This window comes from Tasmannia lanceolata, unplaced genomic scaffold, assembly GCF_043159265.1.
Source record: "Tasmannia lanceolata isolate RefF3 unplaced genomic scaffold, GAP_Taslan_0.1 ptg000044l, whole genome shotgun sequence".
NCBI classification, from domain to species: domain Eukaryota; kingdom Viridiplantae; phylum Streptophyta; class Magnoliopsida; order Canellales; family Winteraceae; genus Tasmannia; species Tasmannia lanceolata.
In genome coordinates, this window is record NW_027518721.1 from 10,143,744 (window position 1) to 10,168,153 (window position 24,410).

Sequence of the window (24,410 nt, forward strand, 5' to 3'; positions counted from 1 at the left end):
CTTTGGTTTAGCAATTTACTGACCTACATCCGATTGATTGACCATAACTCTCTCAATTTAACTCTTAACTCATTGAAATTAGTTTCATTTCGAAGGAATCAAAGTGTAGTTTAAAACGAAAGAAACGGAGATGAAAAACTCCAAGTATTTTGAGAGTTATGATGGAAATAGTTAGACTCGCGCTTTGGTTTAGCAATTTACTGACCTCCCTCCGATTGATTGACCATAAATCACTCAATTTAACTCGTAATTCATTGAAATTAGTTTCATTTCGAAGGAATCGAAGTGTAGTTTAAAACGAAAGAAACGGAGATGAAAAACTCCAAGTATTTTGAGAGTTATGATGGAAATAGTTAGACTCGCGCTTTGGTTTAGCAATTTACTGACCTACCTCCGATTGATTGACCATAACTCTCTCAATTTAACTCTTAATTCATTGAAATTAGTTTCATTTCGAAGGAATCAAAGTGTAGTTTAAAACGAAAGAAACGGAGATGAAAAATTCCAAGTATTTTGAGAGTTATGATAGAAATAGTTAGACTCGCGCTTTGGTTTAGCAATTTACTAACCTACCTCCGATTGATTGACCATAACTCTCTCAATTTAACTCGTAATTCATTGAAATTAGTTTCATTTCGAAGGAATCGAAGTGTAGTTTAAAACGAAAGAAACGGAGATGAAAAACTCCAAGTATTTTGAGAGTTATGATGGAAATAGTTAGATTCACGCTTTGGTTTAGCAATTTACTGACCTACCTCCGCTTGATTGACCATAACTCTCTCAATTTAACTCTTAACTCTTTGAAATTAGTTTCATTTCGAAGGAATCGAAGTGTAGTTTAAAACGAAAGAAACGGAGATGAAAAACTCCAAGTATTTTGAGAGTTATGATGGAAATAGTTAGACTCGCGCTTTGGTTTAGCAATTTACTGACCTACCTCCGATTGATTGACCATAACTGTCACAATTTAACTCTTAATTCATTGAAATTAGTTTCATTTCGAAGGAATCGAAGTGTAGTTTAGGACGAAAGAAACGGAGATGAAAAACTCCAAGTATTTTGAGAGTTATGATGGAAATAGTTAGACTCGCGCTTTGGTTTAGCAATTTACTGACCTACCTCCGATTGATTGACCATAACTCTCTCAATTTAACTCGTAATTCATTTAAATTAGGTTCATTTCGAAGGAATCGAAGTGTAGTTTAAAACGAAAGAAACGGAGATGAAAAACTCCAAGTATTTTGAGAGTTATGATGGAAATAGTTAGACTCGCGCTTTGGTTTAGCAATTTACTGACCTACCTCCGATTGATTGACCATAACTCTCTCAATTTAACTCTTAACTCATTGAAATTAGTTTCATTTCGAAGGAATCGAAGTGTAGTTTAAAACGAAAGAAACGGAGATGAAAAACTCCAAGTATTTTGAGAGTTATGATGGAAATAGTTAGACTCGCGCTTTGGTTTAGCAATTTACTGACCTACCTCCGATTGATTGATCATAACTCTCTAAATTTAACTCGTAATTCATTGAAATTAGTTTCATTTCGAAGGAATCGAAGTGTAGTTTAAAACGAAAGAAACGGAGATGAAAAACTCCAAGTATTTTGAGAGTTATGATGGAAATAGTTAGACTCACGCTTTGGTTTAGCAATTTACTGACCTACCTCCGCTTGATTGACCATAACCCTCTCAATTTAACTCTTAACTCTTTGAAATTAGTTTCATTTCGAAGGAATCGAAGTGTAGTTTAAAACGAAAGAAACGGAGATGAAAAACTCCAAGTATTTTGAGAGTTATGATGGAAATAGTTAGACTCGCGCTTTGGTTTAGCAATTTACTGACCTACCTCCGATTGATTGACCATAACTCTCTCAATTTAACTCGTAATTCATTTAAATTAGTTTCATTTCGAAGGAATCGAAGTGTAATTTAAAACGAAAGAAACGGAGATGAAAAACTCCAAGTATTTTGAGAGTTATGATGGAAATAGTTAGACTCGCGCTTTAGTTTAGCAATTTACTGACCTACCTCCGATTGATTGAACATAACTCACTCAATTTAACTCGTAATTCATTGAAATTAGTTTCATTTCGAAGGAATCGAAGTGTAGTTTAAAACGAAAGAAATGGAGATGAAAAACTCCAAGTATTTTGAGAGTTATGATGGAAATAGTTAGACTCGCGCTTTGGTTTAGCAATTTACTGACCTACCTCCGATTGACTGACCATAACTCTCTCAATTTAACTCTTAACTCATTGAAATTAGTTTCATTTCGAAGGAATCAAAGTGTAGTTTAAAACGAAAGAAACGGAGATGAAAAACTCCAAGTATTTTGAGAGTTATGATGGAAATAGTTAGACTCGCGCTTTGGTTTAGCAATTTACTGACCTCCCTCCGATTGATTGACCATAAATCACTCAATTTAACTCGTAATTCATTGAAATTAGTTTCATTTCGAAGGAATCGAAGTGTAGTTTAAAACGAAAGAAACGGAGATGAAAAACTCCAAGTATTTTGAGAGTTATGATGGAAATAGTTAGACTCGCGCTTTGGTTTAGCAATTTACTGACCTACTGTGGGACCCTGATCCCGCGAGAGGGGCGTGGGGCGCGAGCCGCCGCGCGCTCTCTCTTGGTCTCTCGTTCCCACGCGATTGGCGTGTGCATTTTATTTGTTGATTTGAATTCGTCTTTCCTGTGAACTTGGGATCACTAAGGCAATCCGAATTCCACACGAAAGAGATTGACAGAGTCGCCACCTAGATGTGGGATCTAGGACCCATAATTAACCAGAAATCTAGACTCGCTACCTGGTTACGAGAATGGAAGGTATGGGGAGTTATCCACCACATGCACCATTCTTGCCCGATAATCGGTCTTCGATTCCAAAAGCTAACTCTTTTAAATTTATTTTAAATGGCTCATTCAACTCTATGTTATTGTGCGAACTAAGTGACATGCATCCTATGATCTAATTTCAATGTGAATCCTAAATGTGTATCTTGATTTCTTAATTTGTCTGGATTCAATCTAGGTGAAAGTTCTCCTAAAATTCTAATTTCATGAAAAATCCTAAGTGATTTGATTAAGCATTTACAAGAAAATTAATATACAAAACACCACAATTTGTTGTGGTGCCGACTCGCGGGTGGTATGCCGTCAGACATCCAAGCTGCCTACGTACCCAAGCCTCACTGGGATCAGAGTCGACGTAGTTCGGTGCACCTAAGCCAAGCTACTTATGCCTAACTCAACTAGGACACCGACCTAGACAGAATTGACTGTTTCAACAGTTTTGAGAGAAGTTATTTAATTCAAGTTGAGGATTTTATTATCTTAGGATTTCATCTGAGATGCTATATGATTCTTATCTAAATGCAAATTGTTCCTTAGACTAATGCAGGTTTGCCTACATCCTAGGTTACTAGGCTCGTCTTAAGGAAAGATTGGGTGACTAGTGTGACTAGACCTATGGCACGGTTGTTATACATAACAAACGTCCGTGATGAGGCTGGACTCCTAACTCTAGGACTCCCTAAAACTTAGGACACGACACAACACTAGTGTTCCTAAATTGGGCTCTAATGGTTCTTAGATTGGAAACCATAATCCAATGGTTCCGGAAGACTCGAGACAAATCAATTCAAATTCTTGAAGTTAATTAATTTCAGATTTCATGGATTTTCGATTTATGGACACTTGAGGATTACCAATGGTTCTAGGGTTCACCAATTTCGGCCCAGAATAGCATCCAAGGAAGGGAATCGTGCGTTCTTTCCTTGCGCAATTTAATATTTAGGTTATAACATCTTATTGCCTGGCATATCTCAGGATTTCCGTGGACAGTAACCTCGGAGCCAACAACATGCTATAGCTTAAGTATTCAAATTGTCAAAGATCGGTTGCAATTGGGATACGATTATGGATGCACTGACCATTTTTCCAGGGAATTCTAATGATCCTAAGATTTCTGTTTCAATGGATTAAGGAGTTAATGTGTGACAGAGATTTAAGGTTCTTTAGAAATATTCAGATGATTTTCAATTAATTTCGGATTTTCAATGAATTTTATCAATTTTAAACATATGAGTGATTTTACAAGTGAAATTGTAGCAAACGAATTCGAAATGAGTTGAAATTTCTACAGCAGCAAGATATGATGAAATGTAGCTTACGGAAAGAGTTTTACAGATTTTTACATTAAGCTCATATTTAATTTCGATTTAACAATTGATTGACCAGATTGCACAAATAACACAGAAACCACTAGAAATATGAATCTAAATTCAATGAAATTTCTACATTAATAAGATATAAGTAAAAATAACATACTGAGAAATTTTCATGAATTTTGGAAACCATTTACTATCAGTTTCAGATTTTTTAATTTTCAGACCAGATTATGAATTAACCCTACATCCCATATGAAAACAGATCCAAATCACTTGAAACTTTTACAGTAACTAGAAATGTGAGATTGAAGACTACTGTAAAAATTTTAAGAATTTTAGTTGTGATCTGATGTCAGTAACAATTCCTCCAAAAGCTGGTAAATTTCAAAGAAAGCATAAAATAATATACCAAACAAATTCTCAAAATTCTCAAAATTTCATGGTAGAATGTACTGGTATCATATTAGTTTCCCACGAAATTTCATTAATTTTGGAATTCATTTAGTATATATTTTATTTTCGAAACACTCATGGAGATCATGATTTTGAGAATACATATTTAATTTTCAACTAAATCCAATTAAATACTAAAAATCATGCAAATATACCAAATAATTCTAGAAAAATCTAAAAATTAAGTACCTACCTGTGATCGAAATCCTCGCCGAATCCGAGAGCCGAAAAATTCGAAAATCGCACCGCCGCTTGATCCGCTTCCGCTTTCTTTCTCTTTTTCTTTGTTTTATTTTCTTTTATATTTTTTTTTATATGGAACAAGGGAGAGAGATGGGGAGAAACAAATAAGGAGAGAAAGTAGATAATGATAGTGTGAGAGTGAGAGAGTGAGAGATATTGAGGGAGAGAAAGAGAAAACTATCCAAAAACAATGTGTTGTTTTTTTTTTCTCCTCTTCCTCTCATCACCTCTCTTTATATAGTGAAAAACTTAGTGGAGAGGTGGAAATAAACAATGAGAATGGTGGGTGTGGTGGAGAATAATGGAAATAAACAATGAGAATGGTGGGTGTGGTGGAGAATAATGGAATATATAATGGTAATGGTGGGAATTGTGGTGGGGAATAATGGAATATATAATGTGAATGGTGGGTGTGGTGGAGAATAATGGAAATAAACAATGGTAATTGTGGGAATGGTGGTGGGAATAATGGAATATATAATGGTAATGGTGGGAATGGTGGTGGGAATAATGGAATATATAATGGTAATGGTGGGAATGGTGGTGGGGATAATGGAATATATAATGGTAATGGTGGGAATGGTGGTGGGAATAATGGAATATATAATGGTAATGGTGGGAATGGTGGTGGGGATAATGGAATATATAATGGTAATGGAGATAATGGTGTTATTTTAAAGGGAAAAATGAAGTTAGTGGAAATGGTAGAGAAAGTTAAGTCATGCTAATGGTGAGTCCCACATCAGCGGGTTCCGCACAAGCGGGTCCCACATCAGCGGGCCCTACACAAGCGGGTCCCACATCAGCGGGTCCCACACAAACGGGTCCCACATCAGCGGGTCCCACACAAACGGGTCCCACACTAGCAGGTCCCACACTAGCAGGTCCCACACCAGCGGGTCCCACACAAACGGGTACAAATTCTCCCTAGTTTAGATTTTTCTGAATAATCCTTCTCAACATTTAGCGGGAAAATGCGAAACACGACGGAAATGACCAAAAATATTTAGAAATGTAACAAACGGATGCGGGAAAGAAAGACATTGGAAAACCGACGGAAAACAAACCCTAATTTCTTTATCGATTAAGGTAGAGCAAAATGGGGTGTCTACAGATGCCCCTCTTTGGTAGAGATGACGTAGTCATCGAATACCAAAGTCAAAATGACAGAGCCATTTTGCGTAGCTTTAATCGACAAAAGACTCTACACAAAACGGAACTTAGACGCAAACATTTACTACCTAATGCAAGGCCCTAAATGAAATCCTAGAATTAGAACATAATAAGAAATCCTGATGCGGTGCCGTTTACAAACGAGCAACGAGAGAATGAGATACCACTTTCGAATGGATTCCGAAGAGAAAGAACAAAGATCGTTCTCAAGCGGTTTTTAAAAGAAAATGAGACATCTTTCACAAGCGGGCTCAAGGAGGATAAGAGACCATTCACAAATGGACTCAGAAAATGAGGTACCGTTTACAAACGGGCTCAAAGAGAACACGGGACCATTCACAAATGGACTCGAGAAACGAGGCACCGTTCACAAACGGGCTCAAGGAGAACATGAGACCATTCACAAATGGACTCAGAAAATGAGGTACCGTTCACAAACGGGCTTAAGGAGAGGACGAGACCATTCACAAATGGACTCGAGAAACGAGGCACTGTTCACAAACGTGCTCAAGGAGAACATGAGACCATTCACAAATAGACTCAGAAAATGAGGTACCGTTCACAAACGGGCTCAAAGAGAAGACGAGACCATTCACAAATGGACTCGAGAAACGAGGCACCGTTCACAAACGGGTTTAAGGAGAAGACGAGACCATTCACAAATGGACTCGAGAAACGAGGCACCGTTCACAAACGGGCTCAAGGAGAATAAGAGACCATTCACAAATGGACTCAGAAAATGAGGTACCGTTCACAAACGGGCTCAAGGAGAAGACGAGACCATTCACAAATGGACTCGAGAAACGAGGCACCGTTCACAAACGGGCTTAAGGAGAAGACGAGACCATTCACAAATGGACTCGAGAAACGAGGCACCGTTCACAAACGGGCTCAAGGAGAACATGAGACCATTCATAAATGGACTCGAGAAATGAGGCACCGTTCACAAACGGGCTCAAAGAAACAAGATAGCTTCAACAACGAAGAATTTAGAGATTTTTCATAAACTTGAATTTGACGTAGGATTGGATTTGATGAATTTTTGATTTTTCAGAAATAAGGCACCGTCCACAAACGGGCTCAAGGAGGACATGAGATCATTCACAAATGGACTCAGAAAAATGAGACACCGTTCACAAACGGGTTCAAGGAGAAGACGGGACCATTCACAAATGGACTCGAGAAACGAGGCACCGTTCACAAACGGGCTCAAAGAAACAAGATAGCTTTGATTGATGAATTCAACAATGAAGAATTTAGAGTTTTTTCATGAACTTGAATTTGACATAGGATTGGATTTGATGAATTTTTGATTTTTCAGAAATAAGGCACCGTCCACAAACGGGCTCAAGGAGGACATGAGACCATAAATGGACTCAGAAAAATGAGACACCGTTCACAAACGGGTTCAAGGAGAAGATGAGACCATTTAGAAATGGACTCGAGAAAAGAGGCACCGTTCACAAACAGGCTCAAAGAAACAAGATAGCTTTGATTGATGAATTCAACAACGAAGAATTTAGAGATTTTTCATGAACTTGAATTTGACATAGGATTGGATTTGATGAATTTTTGATTTTTTGAACTTAATGAAATCGGGGATGTTATAGATCGTGCCTGACAAAGATATCGGAAACTAGGACTTTGACGAATGATGAAACGGCAAACCGAAGAACCATTACTAACAAGAATGGAGTAGAAACACTTTTATGAAACTTCAACAAGATTTTTCTCAAAGAGACTGCTGGTCTTGTCTTTGGGGATTTGGATGACTGAAACCTTGAACAAGACACTTGAAATTGGTAATCTAGAACAACGGCTCTCTTGGATATAATCAAACTAACTGGAAGGAAATTCTGAATTTTAACGGTTCATCTTTGTGAGAAATTGGCTCGACCATCATTGCATCTGAGGCTCTTCCAAGCTTAAGATGCCTTCCTGAGGTATGATCTTTTTAAGGAAGCTGGGCTTTCTGATGTTTCTACTTCTGAACTCTTCTGAGTTGATCTTCTTTGAAATGTAGCTGTTTGACTAGATTCTCGAACTCTTTCAGGTACAATCGCAGGGAGTTGACGAGGTCGGGCCTCCTTCACCGAGACAGTTGCATCATTTTGGACACAAGGACGACGATTGACTCTTTTTAAAGAGAAAACTTAGATAAAAGACACTACTCAAAGGATTGAGGATCTCTGAAGGAGTGAACATAGAATAACAACGATTGATTAACTACACTGACAGACACAGTAATGCTTCTGACTTAGTTAATATTTTATTTGGTAAGTCTATCCTTTCAAGGAATATTTTTTTTTAATTGGTAAACACTGGACTTTTCCCTTAAACAGTAATGCCTCAATGATTTAATTACAACTCCTAGGATTGCTTAGCTCCAATGCCCCCAGTTTTGAGGATGTCACTTGAATTTGCTTGAACTTCAGTTGATCTTCAGTCCTGATACCGGCTGTAGCCTTCTTACAATGATTCTCTTACCATGACCAAGTCACCTCTTCAAGGTTTTTAACTTGGCGGACCGTGCTAGCCTTAACTTTTGCCTGAACCGCCTTTCTAGGTTTTCGATTCAGCAGGCTATCCCCTTAGCTTTTGCCTAAGCCGCCCTTTCGGGTTTTCAACTTAGCAGGGGAATGATCTTAAATTTTGCCTAAACCGTCCTTTCAGGTTTTCAGTCTAGCAGATCTTCAAACTCCATTTCATCATCAATTTTTTTTTTGTTTCGGGACCTAGATCATTAGTTCTGAACACCGGAAGGACTTTATAGGTAGGATAGGGCTTTTCAAAGAATGGCTTAAGGTTCAACAAAGATTTCGACCGAACCTGTGAACATGTTGCCTACATGTCCCAAGGTAGGAATCAGGTCGTGTGTAGTTCAGGGCGAATGCCCCTAGTTTGAAGATAAATTGTTCGAAGGTTTATTGATTTTTTTTTCTTTCTGGAATAATTGACTTCTCTTCTTTAGGAACTTGTCCCTCTTTTTTCTGAAAGGATTGAATTTCTTTTTTTTTTGATTGATTGAATTGCTTTTCTTTTTTGAATCGACCGAACTCAGTTTAACCGAGCTGCCTACGTACCCCAGTGTAGGGATCAGGTATCGCGTAGTTCGGGGCGAATGCCCCTAGTTTGATGGGTTTTCAAGAAAATTTCATTCAGGCTCAAAAGGGTTTGCAAACATGTATTTGTTTTGACATTGGGTTCTGATTTTGGGATTTATTCGGCCAAAGAAGGCCTTCCGATGTTTAGATTGGGAGTCGATCTAGTTTACTAGAGTCCCTCTGGTACTGATTATTTATTTTATTTTATTTTTTTTTTACGGAGTTTGACGGCATTTCCAGGTAAGAGATAATAGATCTTCTTCTTTCAAGATTCTAAAACGCGCCTTCGACTTTCATAGAGCGAAACTTGTTCTTCGACATCCTCCATCTATGGATTTGTAACTCTTGATATCTGATGATCACTTTTCAATGCTTGCTCTTGAACTTCTTATCTCGAATTTGATGGCTTCATGTTATGAATTTGAGAACCAAGGTCATTCATTGGAAATATGAAAGTTGTTTCCACTCCATGCCCCTTGCATAGCATATGATATTCACTTCATTCTTTCTTGAACCTTCTATCTGGGTCTTTCTCCTGGCATTAATGGTAACGCTTACCGGACCATCTTTTTATCCTCAAAATGGGTTTACCAATTCTTCACACTCTTCAGAGGGTAATGTATTTTCAATCGGCATTTACTGGATCAAGGTTTCAGTGCCAGTGTTTACCACTTCAATTTCATCTTTGAAAGGCTGGGATTGGCGCTCCTCCTCTTGTTCAAGTAATTGTTGTGACTCAAGTGGAGTTTCGCCAATTTTGTCCTCATTTGAGGAGGGAGTCTTACTTTAAGATCAGAAGCATACTTAAGAAACAGACACAAGTGAACTATTGAAACTTGAAATTTTATTTAAAGGAAAGGCTATTACATCTGACGACCTATCCTGAACATGCTCAGGATTCACAACTCTGAATAAAGAGAAAAGCAAACGATAACTTGCCTGGACTAGGCATTAACCTTGAACTGTAAAACCGGACTCAACAATTGTACTGACCATGGTGACTGACTCAACATAAAATAGTAAATGACTAAAACTTTAACTGCTGCAACTGTCTAGCTTTGGAGGCTCGGCGAAAGCTGGCTCATAAATGGTACTTTCAACTTCTGATTCTTTTCATTGCAACCGGACCTGTGCCCCTTTGAGCCTTCAGTTATTTAAGCATTGCGAACGGCTGGCGGCAGTACTGCATGATTCGGTAATGGGTTATTGGTAGCAACGGGACTTGGCTCAAACACAAGGCTTTTATTGTCGAGCAACCTCTGGATTCTGAATTTTAGGGCAATGCAATTATCAGTGAGATGGCCAGAATTTCTATGGTATTCGCAGTGTTGATCTGTTCACCAATTTGCTGGTAAAGGATTAGGAAGAGCCCTAATGTCGGGCAGGATTATGCGACCTGAGGCTAGACACTCCTTGAGTATCACAGATGGTGGAAGAGGGAGAGGGGTAAGTTCTGTCTGGGCCTGTGGCCGAGGTGCGACAGCAGGTTGGGTATAATCCATCACCATGGGGTTCTGAGGTTTTGAAGGCTGAGGCTTGGAGCGGGAAAGGTTATTAATTTCAGCTGATGGAGGCTTCCTGAATTCTTTGGTATTCGGGTTACTTCGGTTGAACACACCTTGAGCCATAGCCTCCTCTATTTGGGTGCCTGCCACGATAAAGTGTTTGAAGTCCGGATAATACTGCAACGACATGTGATACTGGAGCTGGGGGGAAATATTTTTCATGATTATTTGGACCTGCTCTTCCTCAGAAGGGCGCTCCATCATCTGAGCTGCTATTCTCCTCCATCTTTTCACAAAGGTCAGAAAGGATTCCCTCAAGTCTTGCTTTGTCCTTTCCAAATCCTTTCTGGTGATTTCTGTCCCGTCATCATATTTGAATTGCCTGATGAACTGCTCGCCGATATCCTTCCATGTCCTGTAACGAGTCTTGTCCAAGACCATGAACCACCTCCTGGCAACCTTGGTTAGGGAAACCGGGAACAATTGAGCCATTTGCTCAGAAGATAAGCCTTGAGGTTGACACATGATGGTGAACATTTGCAAATGTGTGATTGGACAACCCACACCATCATATTTATCAAAGTCCGGCATTTGAAAATTGGCTGGGAGACGGATTTCTGGGAACAGTGTGAGGTCACTTGGATTGAAACCACCCTGGTCCTGAAACTGAATGTCCTGAACCTTCCTGGTAAGACTTTCTAATTTCTCCATAACTACTTTATCAACCATGGACTGAGAAGGCCTGCTGCGATCTTCGCTGTACTGCTCTTTTTCAAAATCTTCTTCAGTTTTGTCAGGGATAGGAATGAACACTGGCTGGGCAGGTGCGGCTGAAGTAACTGTATGGTGCATGGACCCTTTATCTTTGGACAACGATGGCCCCAACTTTTCAGAAAGCTGGGCCTTGATAACTTGGTTCTCTTCTTTGAGTTCTTGAAGCTGCCGGAGAATCAAGGTGAGAGTATCGGTAATAGCAGCGGGTGGAAGACTACTGTTCTGGTTTTCTGCCATTGGGGAGGATGAGGATGGGAAAGAAGGAGATGCTGGGGTCCTCAGAGAAGGTGGCGGGGAGACAGATTTCCTCTGCAATCGAGAAGAGATCCGAACCCAAGGAATAGTAGGGTTAGCTATGGTGTTTAGTGCCCTGTCATGGAAATAATGAACACGAGGTATATGAGCTTGACATTCATGGAGTGTTTCTTCTCAATGACTGAAAAATATTACACATTTAAGCAAGTAATTGGGACAATAGAATGAATCCAAATGATGAGGGGAATGCCCTTAGTTCAAGGATTATGAGAGTAAACTCTGAAGGATTTAGCAGAAATATTCTTGAAAAAGGTAGCCCCTAGAGGAGGAAGAGATCAAGGGTACAGGCAAGATTGGATCATCAAGATTGCACGATCAAATGATTGAGACACAATTTCCGCCAATGAAGACACAATCGAATCCCACAAGAGACGAATGATAGACACATGATCAAAATGTGAGATTGCATAGGATTACTTTCAACGGGTAGATCAAGAATAACTAATCCTATGAGATCTTTGGAAATGATGGGATTTATATCCTAACCCCAAAGGAAAAGTTTTTAGTCTTCGCACATTTTAACAGTGTTACCTGAAGGCATCAACCCTAATCCTAATCTAGCGGAGTGGAGAGAGGATCTCGACTCATGACTTTGTTTGTGTACCTAGGACCGATCGTAGCCATTGGAAGATGGACTACGGCCTAATCTAGACACAAATGGGTAAGATATCCTAAACTAGGCTCACACATGTGGTGCACATGTGTTCGTATACTGCATGCATGTGTGGGTTAATCTAGGGGTAAGGCCAAGAGTCCCCTTAGCGCGAATCCCTGTTCGATATACTGTACCAGTGTCCGGCGTATCAGTACGTGAACAAGAGATCCGTTTACGTACCATAAAGGTACTAGGCTAAGGGTGGAATGCTTCTCTAGCACAGAGGCACCAGGTGATGAAATCCCAGTCAACCATGCTAGATAACACTCCGGGTTCCTAAAATAGGACGTGTGTGCATGTGAGATGCAGGGGTTTAGATGAAAGTGATGTAAGTGTGTGCAATAAGTTCGCGCAATCTATGATGCCTTCAGGTTTTGTTAGATTAAGTTCGAGTAAAATGTGATGAGAAAATAAAACGAGACAAACTAATCTAACAAGTATAGAGTTTTTATGAGCCAGTTTAAATTAAATTCAAATGAATTATCTTTTGAAATTTTAATGAAGTTAGGTGGTCCCCAGCAGAGTCGCCAGACTGTGGGACCCTGATCCCGCGAGAGGGGCGTGGGGCGCGAGCCGCCGCGCGCTCTCTCTTGGTCTCTCGTTCCCACGCGATTGGCGTGTGCATTTTATTTGTTGATTTGAATTCGTCTTTCCTGTGAACTTGGGATCACTAAGGCAATCCGAATTCCACACGAAAGAGATTGACAGAGTCGCCACCTAGATGTGGGATCTAGGACCCATAATTAACCAGAAATCTAGACTCGCTACCTGGTTACGAGAATGGAAGGTATGGGGAGTTATCCACCACATGCACCATTCTTGCCCGATAATCGGTCTTCGATTCCAAAAGCTAACTCTTTTAAATTTATTTTAAATGGCTCATTCAACTCTATGTTATTGTGCGAACTAAGTGACATGCATCCTATGATCTAATTTCAATGTGAATCCTAAATGTGTATCTTGATTTCTTAATTTGTCTGGATTCAATCTAGGTGAAAGTTCTCCTAAAATTCTAATTTCATGAAAAATCCTAAGTGATTTGATTAAGCATTTACAAGAAAATTAATATACAAAACACCACAATTTGTTGTGGTGCCGACTCGCGGGTGGTATGCCGTCAGACATCCAAGCTGCCTACGTACCCAAGCCTCACTGGGATCAGAGTCGACGTAGTTCGGTGCACCTAAGCCAAGCTACTTATGCCTAACTCAACTAGGACACCGACCTAGACAGAATTGACTGTTTCAACAGTTTTGAGAGAAGTTATTTAATTCAAGTTGAGGATTTTATTATCTTAGGATTTCATCTGAGATGCTATATGATTCTTATCTAAATGCAAATTGTTCCTTAGACTAATGCAGGTTTGCCTACATCCTAGGTTACTAGGCTCGTCTTAAGGAAAGATTGGGTGACTAGTGTGACTAGACCTATGGCACGGTTGTTATACATAACAAACGTCCGTGATGAGGCTGGACTCCTAACTCTAGGACTCCCTAAAACTTAGGACACGACACAACACTAGTGTTCCTAAATTGGGCTCTAATGGTTCTTAGATTGGAAACCATAATCCAATGGTTCCGGAAGACTCGAGACAAATCAATTCAAATTCTTGAAGTTAATTAATTTCAGATTTCATGGATTTTCGATTTATGGACACTTGAGGATTACCAATGGTTCTAGGGTTCACCAATTTCGGCCCAGAATAGCATCCAAGGAAGGGAATCGTGCGTTCTTTCCTTGCGCAATTTAATATTTAGGTTATAACATCTTATTGCCTGGCATATCTCAGGATTTCCGTGGACAGTAACCTCGGAGCCAACAACATGCTATAGCTTAAGTATTCAAATTGTCAAAGATCGGTTGCAATTGGGATACGATTATGGATGCACTGACCATTTTTCCAGGGAATTCTAATGATCCTAAGATTTATGTTTCAATGGATTAAGGAGTTAATGTGTGACAGAGATTTAAGGTTCTTTAGAAATATTCAGATGATTTTCAATTAATTTCGGATTTTCAATGAATTTTATCAATTTTAAACATATGAGTGATTTTACAAGTGAAATTGTAGCAAACGAATTCGAAATGAGTTGAAATTTCTACAGCAGCAAGATATGATGAAATGTAGCTTACGGAAAGAGTTTTACAGATTTTTACATTAAGCTCATATTTAATTTCGATTTAACAATTGATTGACCAGATTGCACAAATAACACAGAAACCACTAGAAATATGAATCTAAATTCAATGAAATTTCTACATTAATAAGATATAAGTAAAAATAACATACTGAGAAATTTTCATGAATTTTGGAAACCATTTACTATCAGTTTCAGATTTTTTAATTTTCAGACCAGATTATGAATTAACCCTACATCCCATATGAAAACAGATCCAAATCACTTGAAACTTTTACAGTAACTAGAAATGTGAGATTGAAGACTACTGTAAAAATTTTAAGAATTTTAGTTGTGATCTGATGTCAGTAACAATTCCTCCAAAAGCTGGTAAATTTCAAAGAAAGCATAAAATAATATACCAAACAAATTCTCAAAATTCTCAAAATTTCATGGTAGAATGTACTGGTATCATATTAGTTTCCCACGAAATTTCATTAATTTTGGAATTCATTTAGTATATATTTTATTTTCGAAACACTCATGGAGATCATGATTTTGAGAATACATATTTAATTTTCAACTAAATCCAATTAAATACTAAAAATCATGCAAATATACCAAATAATTCTAGAAAAATCTAAAAATTAAGTACCTACCTGTGATCGAAATCCTCGCCGAATCCGAGAGCCGAAAAATTCGAAAATCGCACCGCCGCTTGATCCGCTTCCGCTTTCTTTCTCTTTTTCTTTGTTTTATTTTCTTTTATATTTTTTTTTATATGGAACAAGGGAGAGAGATGGGGAGAAACAAATAAGGAGAGAAAGTAGATAATGATAGTGTGAGAGTGAGAGAGTGAGAGATATTGAGGGAGAGAAAGAGAAAACTATCCAAAAACAATGTGTTGTTTTTTTTTTCTCCTCTTCCTCTCATCACCTCTCTTTATATAGTGAAAAACTTAGTGGAGAGGTGGAAATAAACAATGAGAATGGTGGGTGTGGTGGAGAATAATGGAAATAAACAATGAGAATGGTGGGTGTGGTGGAGAATAATGGAATATATAATGGTAATGGTGGGAATTGTGGTGGGGAATAATGGAATATATAATGTGAATGGTGGGTGTGGTGGAGAATAATGGAAATAAACAATGGTAATTGTGGGAATGGTGGTGGGAATAATGGAATATATAATGGTAATGGTGGGAATGGTGGTGGGAATAATGGAATATATAATGGTAATGGTGGGAATGGTGGTGGGGATAATGGAATATATAATGGTAATGGTGGGAATGGTGGTGGGAATAATGGAATATATAATGGTAATGGTGGGAATGGTGGTGGGGATAATGGAATATATAATGGTAATGGAGATAATGGTGTTATTTTAAAGGGAAAAATGAAGTTAGTGGAAATGGTAGAGAAAGTTAAGTCATGCTAATGGTGAGTCCCACATCAGCGGGTTCCGCACAAGCGGGTCCCACATCAGCGGGCCCTACACAAGCGGGTCCCACATCAGCGGGTCCCACACAAACGGGTCCCACATCAGCGGGTCCCACACAAACGGGTCCCACACTAGCAGGTCCCACACTAGCAGGTCCCACACCAGCGGGTCCCACACAAACGGGTACAAATTCTCCCTAGTTTAGATTTTTCTGAATAATCCTTCTCAACATTTAGCGGGAAAATGCGAAACACGACGGAAATGACCAAAAATATTTAGAAATGTAACAAACGGATGCGGGAAAGAAAGACATTGGAAAACCGACGGAAAACAAACCCTAATTTCTTTATCGATTAAGGTAGAGCAAAATGGGGTGTCTACACCTACCTCCGATTGATTGACCATAACTCTCTCAATTTAACTCTTAATTCATTGAAATTAGTTTCATTTCGAAGGAATCGAAGTGTAGTTTAAAACGAAAGAAACGGAGATGAAAAATTCCAAGTATTTTGAGAGTTATGATAGAAATAGTTAGACTCGCGCTTTGGTTTAGCAATTTACTGACCTACCTCCGATTGATAGACCATAACTCTCTCAATTTAACTCTTAACTCATTGAAATTAGTTTCATTTCGAAGGAATCGAAGTGTAGTTTAAAACGAAAGAAACGGAGATGAAAAACTCTAAGTATTTTGAGAGTTATGATGGAAATAGTTAGACTCGCGCTTTAGTTTAGCAATTTACTGACCTACCTCCGATTGATTGACCATAACTCTCTCAATTTAACTCGTAATTCATTTAAATTAGTTTCATTTCGAAGGAATCGAAGTGTAGTTTAAAACGAAAGAAACGGAGATGAAAAACTCCAAGTATTTTGAGAGTTATGATGGAAATAGTTAGACTCGCGCTTTGGTTTAGCAATTTACTGACCTACCTCCGATTGATTGATCATAACTCTCTAAATTTAACTCTTAATTCATTGAAATTAGTTTCATTTCGAAGGAATCGAAGTGTAGTTTAAAACGAAAGAAACGGAGATGAAAAACTCCAAGTATTTTGAGAGTTATGATGGAAATAGTTAGACTTGCGCTTTAGTTTAGCAATTTACTGACCTCCCTCCGATTGATTGACTATAACTCACTCAATTTAACTCGTAATTCATTGAAATTAGTTTCATTTCGAAGGAATCGAAGTGTAGTTTAAAACGAAAGAAACGGAGATGAAAAACTCCAAGTATTTTGAGAGTTATGATGGAAATAGTTAGACTCGCGCTTTGGTTTATCAATTTACTGACCTACCTCCGATTGATTGACCATAACTCTCTCAATTTAACTCTTAATTCATTGAAATTAGTTTCATTTCGAAGGAATCGAAGTGTAGTTTAAAACGAAAGAAACGGAGATGAAAAACTCCAAGTATTTTGAGAGTTATGATGGAAATAGTTAGACTCGCGCTTTGGTTTAGCAATTTACTGACCTACCTCCGATTGATTGACCATAACTCTCTCAATTTAACTCTTAATTCATTGAAATTAGTTTCATTTCGAAGGAATCAAAGTGTAGTTTAAAACGAAAGAAACGGAGATGAAAAATTCCAAGTATTTTGAGAGTTATGATAGAAATAGTTAGACTCGCGCTTTGGTTTAGCAATTTACTGACCTACCTCCGATTGATTGACCATAACTCTCTCAATTTAACTCGTAATTCATTGAAATTAGTTTCATTTCGAAGGAATCGAAGTGTAGTTTAAAACGAAAGAAACGGAGATGAAAAACTCCAAGTATTTTGAGAGTTATGATGGAAATAGTTAGACTCACGCTTTGGTTTAGCAATTTACTGACCTACCTCCGCTTGATTGACCATAACTCTCTCAATTTAACTCTTAACTCTTTGAAATTAGTTTCATTTCGAAGGAATCGAAGTGTAGTTTAAAACGAAAGAAACGGAGATGAAAAACTCCAAGTATTTTGAGAGTTATGATGGAAATAGTTAGACTCGCGCTTTGGTTTAGCAATTTACTGACCTACCTCCGATTGATTGACCATAACTGTCACAATTTAACTCTTAATTCATTGAAATTAGTTTCATTTCGAAGGAATCGAAGTGTAGTTTAGGACGAAAGAAACGGAGATGAAAAACTCCAAGTATTTTGAGAGTTATGATGGAAATAGTTAGACTCGCGCTTTGGTTTAGCAATTTACTGACCTACCTCCGATTGATTGACCATAACTCTCTCAATTTAACTCGTAATTCATTTAAATTAGGTTCATTTCGAAGGAATCGAAGTGTAGTTTAAAACGAAAGAAACGGAGATGAAAAACTCCAAGTATTTTGAGAGTTATGATGGAAATAGTTAGACTCGCGCTTTGGTTTAGCAATTTACTGACCTACCTCCGATTGATTGACCATAACTCTCTCAATTTAACTCTTAACTCATTGAAATTAGTTTCATTTCGAAGGAATCGAAGTGTAGTTTAAAACGAAAGAAACGGAGATGAAAAACTCCAAGTATTTTGAGAGTTATGATGGAAATAGTTAGACTCGCGCTTTGGTTTAGCAATTTACTGACCTACATCCGATTGATTGACCATAACTCTCTCAATTTAACTCTTAACTCATTGAAATTAGTTTCATTTCGAAGGAATCAAAGTGTAGTTTAAAACGAAAGAAACGGAGATGAAAAACTCCAAGTATTTTGAGAGTTATGATGGAAATAGTTAGACTCGCGCTTTGGTTTAGCAATTTACTGACCTCCCTCCGATTGATTGACCATAAATCACTCAATTTAACTCGTAATTCATTGAAATTAGTTTCATTTCGAAGGAATCGAAGTGTAGTTTAAAACGAAAGAAACGGAGATGAAAAACTCCAAGTATTTTGAGAGTTATGATGGAAATAGTTAGACTCGCGCTTTGGTTTAGCAATTTACTGACTTACCTCCGATTGATTGACCATAACTCTCTCAATTTAACTCTTAATTCATTGAAATTAGTTTCATTTCGAAGGAATCGAAGTGTAGTTTAAAACGAAAGAAACGGAGATGAAAAATTCCAAGTATTTTGAGAGTTATGATAGAAATAGTTAGACTCGCGCTTTGGTTTAGCAATTTACTGACCTACCTCCGATTGATAGACCATAACTCTCTCAATTTAACTCTTAACTCATTGAAATTAGTTTCATTTCGAAGGAATCGAAGTGTAGTTTAAAACGAAAGAAACGGAGATGAAAAACTCTAAGTATTTTGAGAGTTATGATGGAAATAGTTAGACTCGCGCTTTAGTTTAGCAATTTACTGACCTACCTCCGATTGATTGACCATAACTCTCTCAATTTAACTCGTAATTCATTTAAATTAGTTTCATTTCGAAGGAATCGAAGTGTAGTTTAAAACGAAAGAAACGGAGATGAAAAACTCCAAGTATTTTGAGAGTTATGATGGAAATAGTTAGACTCGCGCTTTGGTTTAGCAATTTACTGACCTACCTCCGATTGATTGATCATAACTCTCTAAATTTAACTCTTAATTCATTGAAATTAGTTTCATTTCGAAGGAATCGAAGTGTAGTTTAAAACGAAAGAAACGGAGATGAAAAACTCCAAGTATTTTGAGAGTTATGATGGAAATAGTTAGACTTGCGCTTTAGTTTAGCAATTTACTGACCTCCCTCCGATTGATTGACTATAACTCACTCAATTTAACTCGTAATTCATTGAAATTAGTTTCATTTCGAAGGAATCGAAGTGTAGTTTAAAACGAAAGAAACGGAGATGAAAAACTCCAAGTATTTTGAGAGTTATGATGGAAATAGTTAGACTCGCGCTTTGGTTTATCAATTTACTGACCTACCTCCGATTGATTGACCATAACTCTCTCAATTTAACTCTTAATTCATTGAAATTAGTTTCATTTCGAAGGAATCGAAGTGTAGTTTAAAACGAAAGAAACGGAGATGAAAAACTCCAAGTATTTTGAGAGTTATGATGGAAATAGTTAGACTCGCGCTTTGGTTTAGCAATTTACTGACCTACCTCCGATTGATTGACCATAACTCTCTCAATTTAACTCTTAATTCATTGAAATTAGTTTCATTTCGAAGGAATCAAAGTGTAGTTTAAAACGAAAGAAACGGAGATGAAAAATTCCAAGTATTTTGAGAGTTATGATAGAAATAGTTAGACTCGCGCTTTGGTTTAGCAATTTACTGACCTACCTCCGATTGATTGACCATAACTCTCTCAATTTAACTCGTAATTCATTGAAATTAGTTTCATTTCGAAGGAATCGAAGTGTAGTTTAAAACGAAAGAAACGGAGATGAAAAACTCCAAGTATTTTGAGAGTTATGATGGAAATAGTTAGACTCACGCTTTGGTTTAGCAATTTACTGACCTACCTCCGCTTGATTGACCATAACTCTCTCAATTTAACTCTTAACTCTTTGAAATTAGTTTCATTTCGAAGGAATCGAAGTGTAGTTTAAAACGAAAGAAACGGAGATGAAAAACTCCAAGTATTTTGAGAGTTATGATGGAAATAGTTAGACTCGCGCTTTGGTTTAGCAATTTACTGACCTACCTCCGATTGATTGACCATAACTGTCACAATTTAACTCTTAATTCATTGAAATTAGTTTCATTTCGAAGGAATCGAAGTGTAGTTTAGGACGAAAGAAACGGAGATGAAAAACTCCAAGTATTTTGAGAGTTATGATGGAAATAGTTAGACTCGCGCTTTGGTTTAGCAATTTACTGACCTACCTCCGATTGATTGACCATAACTCTCTCAATTTAACTCGTAATTCATTTAAATTAGGTTCATTTCGAAGGAATCGAAGTGTAGTTTAAAACGAAAGAAACGGAGATGAAAAACTCCAAGTATTTTGAGAGTTATGATGGAAATAGTTAGACTCGCGCTTTGGTTTAGCAATTTACTGACCTACCTCCGATTGATTGACCATAACTCTCTCAATTTAACTCTTAACTCATTGAAATTAGTTTCATTTCGAAGGAATCGAAGTGTAGTTTAAAACGAAAGAAACGGAGATGAAAAACTCCAAGTATTTTGAGAGTTATGATGGAAATAGTTAGACTCGCGCTTTGGTTTAGCAATTTACTGACCTACATCCGATTGATTGACCATAACTCTCTCAATTTAACTCTTAACTCATTGAAATTAGTTTCATTTCGAAGGAATCAAAGTGTAGTTTAAAACGAAAGAAACGGAGATGAAAAACTCCAAGTATTTTGAGAGTTATGATGGAAATAGTTAGACTCGCGCTTTGGTTTAGCAATTTACTGACCTCCCTCCGATTGATTGACCATAAATCACTCAATTTAACTCGTAATTCATTGAAATTAGTTTCATTTCGAAGGAATCGAAGTGTAGTTTAAAACGAAAGAAACGGAGATGAAAAACTCCAAGTATTTTGAGAGTTATGATGGAAATAGTTAGACTCGCGCTTTGGTTTAGCAATTTACTGACTTACCTCCGATTGATTGACCATAACTCTCTCAATTTAACTCTTAATTCATTGAAATTAGTTTCATTTCGAAGGAATCGAAGTGTAGTTTAAAACGAAAGAAACGGAGATGAAAAATTCCAAGTATTTTGAGAGTTATGATAGAAATAGTTAGACTCGCGCTTTGGTTTAGCAATTTACTGACCTACCTCCGATTGATAGACCATAACTCTCTCAATTTAACTCTTAACTCATTGAAATTAGTTTCATTTCGAAGGAATCGAAGTGTAGTTTAAAACGAAAGAAACGGAGATGAAAAACTCCAAGTATTTTGAGAGTTATGATGGAAATAGTTAGACTTGCGCTTTAGTTTAGCAATTTACTGACCTCCCTCCGATTGATTGACTATAACTCACTCAATTTAACTCGTAATTCATTGAAATTAGTTTCATTTCGAAGGAATCGAAGTGTAGTTTAAAACGAAAGAAACGGAGATGAAAAACTCCAAGTATTTTGAGAGTTATGATGGAAATAGTTAGACTCGCGCTTTGGTTTATCAATTTACTGACCTACCTCCGATTGATTGACCATAACTCTCTCAATTTAACTCTTAATTCATTGAAATTAGTTTCATTTCGAAGGAATCGAAGTGTAGTTTAAAACGAAAGAAACGGAGATGAAAAACTCCAAGTATTTTGAGAGTTATGATGGAAATAGTTAGACTCGCGCTTTGGTTTAGCAATTTACTGACCTACCTCCGATTGATTGACCATAACTCTCTCAATTTAACTCTTAATTCATTGAAATTAGTTTCATTTCGAAGGAATCAAAGTGTAGTTTAAAACGAAAGAAACGGAGATGAAAAATTCCAAGTATTTTGAGAGTTATGATAGAAATAGTTAGACTCGCGCTTTGGTTTAGCAATTTACTGACCTACCTCCGATTGATTGACCATAACTCTCTCAATTTAACTCGTAATTCATTGAAATTAGTTTCATTTCGAAGGAATCGAAGTGTAGTTTAAAACGAAAGAAACGGAGATGAAAAACTCCAAGTATTTTGAGAGTTATGATGGAAATAGTTAGACTCACGCTTTGGTTTAGCAATTTACTGACCTACCTCCGCTTGATTGACCATAACTCTCTCAATTTAACTCTTAACTCTTTGAAATTAGTTTCATTTCGAAGGAATCGAAGTGTAGTTTAAAACGAAAGAAACGGAGATGAAAAACTCCAAGTATTTTGAGAGTTATGATGGAAATAGTTAGACTCGCGCTTTGGTTTAGCAATTTACTGACCTACCTCCGATTGATTGACCATAACTGTCACAATTTAACTCTTAATTCATTGAAATTAGTTTCATTTCGAAGGAATCGAAGTGTAGTTTAGGACGAAAGAAACGGAGATGAAAAACTCCAAGTATTTTGAGAGTTATGATGGAAATAGTTAGACTCGCGCTTTGGTTTAGCAATTTACTGACCTACCTCCGATTGATTGACCATAACTCTCTCAATTTAACTCGTAATTCATTTAAATTAGGTTCATTTCGAAGGAATCGAAGTGTAGTTTAAAACGAAAGAAACGGAGATGAAAAACTCCAAGTATTTTGAGAGTTATGATGGAAATAGTTAGACTCGCGCTTTGGTTTAGCAATTTACTGACCTACCTCCGATTGATTGACCATAACTCTCTCAATTTAACTCTTAACTCATTGAAATTAGTTTCATTTCGAAGGAATCGAAGTGTAGTTTAAAACGAAAGAAACGGAGATGAAAAACTCCAAGTATTTTGAGAGTTATGATGGAAATAGTTAGACTCGCGCTTTGGTTTAGTAATTTACTGACCTACATCCGATTGATTGACCATAACTCTCTCAATTTAACTCTTAACTCATTGAAATTAGTTTCATTTCGAAGGAATCGAAGTGTAGTTTAAAACGAAAGAAACGGAGATGAAAAACTCCAAGTATTTTGAGAGTTATGATGGAAATAGTTAGACTCGCGCTTTGGTTTAGCAATTTACTGACCTACCTCCGATTGATTGACCATAACTCTCTCAATTTAACTCTTAATTCATTGAAATTAGTTTCATTTCGAAGGAATCGAAGTGTAGTTTAAAACGAAAGAAACGGAGATGAAAAACTCCAAGTATTTTGAGAGTTATGATGGAAAAAGTTAGACTCGCGCTTTAGTTTAGCAATTTACTGACCTACCTCCGATTGATTGAACATAAGTCACTCAATTTAACTCGTAATTCATTGAAATTAGTTTCATTTCGAAGGAATCGAAGTGTAGTTTAAAACGAAAGAAATGGAGATGAAAAACTACAAGTATTTTGAGAGTTATGATGGAAATAGTTAGACTCGCGCTTTGGTTTAGCAATTTACTGACCTACCTCCGATTGATTGACCATAACTCTCTCAATTTAACTCTTAATTCATTGAAATTAGTTTCATTTCGAAGGAATCGAAGTGTAGTTTAAGACGAAAGAAACGGAGATGAAAAACTCCAAGTATTTTGAGAGTTATGATGGAAATAGTTAGACTCGCGCTTTGGTTTAGCAATTTACTGACCTACCTCCGATTGATTGACCATAACTCTCTCAATTCAACTCTTAACTCATTGAAATTAGTTTCATTTCGAAGGAATCAAAGTGTAGTTTAAAACGAAAGAAACGGAGATGAAAAACTCCAAGTATTTTGAGAGTTATGATGGAAATAGTTAGACTCGCGCTTTGGTTTAGCAATTTACTGACCTACCTCCGCTTGATTGACCATAACTCTCTCAATTTAACTCTTAACTCTTTGAAATTAGTTTCATTTCGAAGGAATCGAAGTGTAGTTTAAAACTAAAGAAACGGAGATGAAAAACTCCAAGTATTTTGAGAGTTATGATGGAAATAGTTAGACTCGCGCTTTGGTTTAGCAATTTACTGACCTACCTCCGATTGATTGATCATAACTCTCTAAATTTAACTCTTAATTCATTGAAATTAGTTTCATTTC